The following is a 4,174-nucleotide window of genomic DNA, read 5'->3' on the forward strand; positions in this document are numbered from 1 at the left end:
TTCAGGATTACATTCATCAATGTCACATTCTTTTTAAGAAACTTATCCATTTTTATGGGTGAATTATTCTTAACAAAGACAATTATATCAACGGTAATTATTCTGAAACTTGTAAAAGGACCAATACGTTTACTCTTGACGGCAGTTCACAAGAACGACACGCCCACTCACCAACGCCTGTTATGCAACACTGCCAGTTGCCACGTGATGAAAGCTAGTGCCGGTGTTAACATGCCGTTTCAGCAACGTTTGTTACATGTTTCAAACGCGTGCAAAACTTGCGAACCAGAAGCTAGTTGCAAGAAAAGTAACTTATAACTATCATAATAATGTCGCAACAAAACAAGCAGAGTGTTCGTAAAGAAATGGTATAATATAGTAACTTAGTATACATTTGCTTTTCATATCTGGATAGATTTTTCAGGAATGTTACGGAGCGCACCTGAAAAAGCTCTGGGGTGCACTGTTTGAGAACCACTGGACTAGATCCACTGGTTGCAGTGCATGGATCCATGAATGCTGAGTCCTATATTGATGTTCTGTCATTGTATCCAACATTGTGGTAGTTTTTTGGTACTGGCCCTTACACCTTCCAACATGATAACTTTCGATACAAATCTTCAAGCTGGTAAGGTGAGTCTTTAGTCTGCTCAAAATTTCATATTTTTTTAAACCCAAATAAAAATTAATTACTAAGCTTGATAAATTATAGTGGAATTCTATGGTATTGATATAGCAATTAATGATTTTTTGATTATTTGAAAGATATATATATATATATATATGTAAAACTTAAAAAAAAATTATTTTGTTTCAGATCCTCCATGTGCAAAATTTTGTAAGGCTTAGCGACCACGACAAGCATCAAATGAATGCAAAGGTCATAATTGGAAGAGATAATTATTTGCTTTACTTCTTTATTTACTGTTTTACGTTTTAAGAAAAATAAGTTCAAGAACTTTAATGTAAATAGTTGTTGTTTGTTATTAAGCACAAAGCTACATAAAGGGCAATCTGTGCTATGCCCACCATGCATATCGAAACCCGGTTTCTAGTGGTACTGTGCCACTGGGGATTAACATAAATAGTAATAATGTATATACATATATTATGCATAATAACTGAAATGTCCACTAGTCCACTAAAACACAGCCAAGACAGGTCACTTTGTAAAGACAAAAGGTCACTTTTATATTATTGGATACAATAACATGAGTGCACGTGCACCACGTCATTGTAACTTCTGTATTGTTAATGTTATTCAGGCACAACTGGAATGTCAGTATAATAAAAATAATAACTATATATAAATGTATAATGTTATGAGATTTAAGCTATTTAGTCTAAACATTTGTATTTTTGTGTTATAATTTGTAGTCATTCTAGAACGAAAAAGGCATAACTTATATTCATTTCCTAATTGTTTATGGTGGTTATGAGATCTGTCAACTCAACTGAACCATACTGTGATTCGTTAGTGAAAATAACATAAAATATAGTTTTTTTCGTAAGAAATGTTTAATAGCTATCTGGACATTATAAAGATTTCGTGTGAAATTTGAAACTTTTCTGATGCATAAAATTATTTTTAACCTTAAAATTAAAATTACTTTGCATGTTGGATAGGCAACATGTGAAAAGAAAAAAGGCATGTGAAAAACATTACTTAACTAACCTTAAGACTTAATAAAAAAAAAAAGTAATATTTCGTGCATGAAAGCCTTGTAATGTTTACTGATAATTTGCCAAACTTTGTGAACATACACTTACTAATTTATGTTATAGCATGAAAACTACAACAAGCACAAAATGGTTGAGGTTGATCCCAGGGACCGATCCTGTACTGAAAGAGTTAAATGTAAAAAGTGCACCTAAATGTCAATATACTCCATGACAGTGTGCTAATCGTACAAATCCATATACCAAACCTAGAGAAGAAACAACAACACTATACTCAGGTTCCATTATCCTCCATGACAATGCTGGTCTGCGAACCAAACCATGCTGGTAACAATATTCTCTTTCATAGTGCTAGCCTTTCAGGTATTGGTATCCCTAACAATAGAAAAACTTTCTAGATATACCACCTAGACATAAAGTAAAAGTAAAAGCATTTTCTTAATCAATATCTAGTTGTTTTTATATAATTATTTTATAATGAAAAATGGAATGAATATTTGCATTGATTTACTGTAAATTACATGCTTACTGATAAAATGTTGACAACTTGGCTTTTGGGTTAACAAGGATTAATTCAATTTAAGTTACTTTCATTTTTTCCTTCTTTCTGTATTCTGATTAGTATCTGCTGTATTTGCAATTGCATTTTTCTTTATTTTACAAACCAGAAAAGTATTTTGACATGTGAGTTGCATTTTATCAATGTTAATTGTTTTTACTTTAACTAGTAATACTCAGTGTCCTGCATGTGAACGTACATTGTATAAGGCATTAAGCCTAAACAACATGGAATCGAAATAACACTAAGGTGGATCACATGCAAATTAAAAGAAATTATATAAGGCAACTAGAATGTTAAATTTAAATGGCACATTATAAGCAAGTGGGCAAAGTCAGAGATCCCTAAGATACAGGTACAGCCATCCATAATTGAGCTAATGAAGAAAGAGAGGACATGATTCACCAGCACCCAATGTCCTCTGAATCTCTGAACCAAATAACAGGATTGACTGTAACTTTTATAGCACTCCCACTAATAAAAAGTGGAGCATGTTTGTTGGCATCATATCTCAAACTGTGAACCCTTCATACTATACCATAACGTATCATGCTAACCACTGGTCCACACCCAGTCCAAATTTAAACAGATAAACGAGAAACTTTTAATATAATCTTCAAGATTATCATAATTAGTATGATTGAATTTCACACATACACACACACACATTATTGTACTGGTTTAAATTACAAAATATGTAATGCAAAATAACTTGATACTTCTCACATCCTATACATCCATTGAATAACTAAAAACACATTACAAACTGGATTATGCAGTAAAATTTGTGTTGTTTGCATTTTCTTTTACTTCAGACCTGGAAATGTATTAAAATTGAAATAGATACTTACAATAGGGTGTTTGCCAGGCTATTAAAATATTTTACTAATAAACTACTATGTGATTGAACATTAAATTATAACATTACATCCAAAGTTCATAAATATTTTTTTATAAGTATATAAAAAAACAATTTTTGCTTTTAATTTGTTAAACTTGTATTTCTTGCCTTTCTGATATCAGTAAATAAGCAGAAGTACTACAAACAACAATAATGCACTGTCATCTATGTCACCATATATAACACTTCCACAGTCACACATATACTATCCTACCAAAAGTCATGGGACACTGGTAGTCATGAATAATACATGTTTTTATTCCAAGAAATTTTTAGTGTGTTGGCCTGCCATTGGCCTTAATGACTGCTTCAATGTGTCGTGGAAGACTGTCTACTAATTTCTGGTAGAAAGCTGGTGGTATTGTGCTCCACTCCTCCTTTAAAGTATTAGTAAACTCCATTACTGAAGGGGGCCATCTTGGCCTTGTCATAATTCTGCATTCCAGTTTATCCCAAAGATGTTCTATCCGTTTGAGGTTGGGGCTCTGTACTGGTCGCTATAATTGTTGTGATGTTATTCTCTTCAAACTACGCATTCACAATCCTTGCTTTGTGACATGTGGAGCGGAACAAGGTGATATCATAATACTTGAAAATGGCTGAGAAAGCAATTAGGGGGACATTCTGAGCTTTCAGTTGGTTGTTTACATGTCACAGACAGAACTAAGTGTATATAAGGGAGCATTTCCAAAAATGGAAAAAGGTGAGCAGGGCCACTGTGTTTAATTCAGTATATAAGTGATGTTTCAGCAAATAGAAAAGATATGAGGTTCTTATTTTATGTTTTAGCTTGTTAATATCGGTAATTTCAGTTTGTAATTTATACAAAGCTATAGACTTTGTATTTTGACATCACAAACGTCTAATTTGAACTAGTGCTGCATTCAATATACCATGTGACACAAAAATCGGTGTTTAGGTGTGGTTTTTGAATATTTACTTTTAAATTATGAAATTAAGTAATATATAATACTAAAATTTGAATTGTAATGTATAGTTTGATGTCAAATTTATTGGCATAAATTCATGAAATA

General features: G+C 32.2%; 1 protein-coding gene across 5 annotated transcripts in view; it reads right to left on the reverse strand.

Annotated features, from left to right (window-relative positions):
* Positions 1-4,174, reverse strand: part of LOC106457657 (kelch domain-containing protein 3-like) — a 77,523-nt gene that overhangs the window by 4,403 nt on the left and 68,946 nt on the right. The window lies entirely within an intron of this gene.

The sequence above is a fragment of the Limulus polyphemus genome, unplaced genomic scaffold (assembly GCF_000517525.1).
Source record: "Limulus polyphemus unplaced genomic scaffold, Limulus_polyphemus-2.1.2 Scaffold357, whole genome shotgun sequence".
Classification (NCBI taxonomy): domain Eukaryota; kingdom Metazoa; phylum Arthropoda; class Merostomata; order Xiphosura; family Limulidae; genus Limulus; species Limulus polyphemus.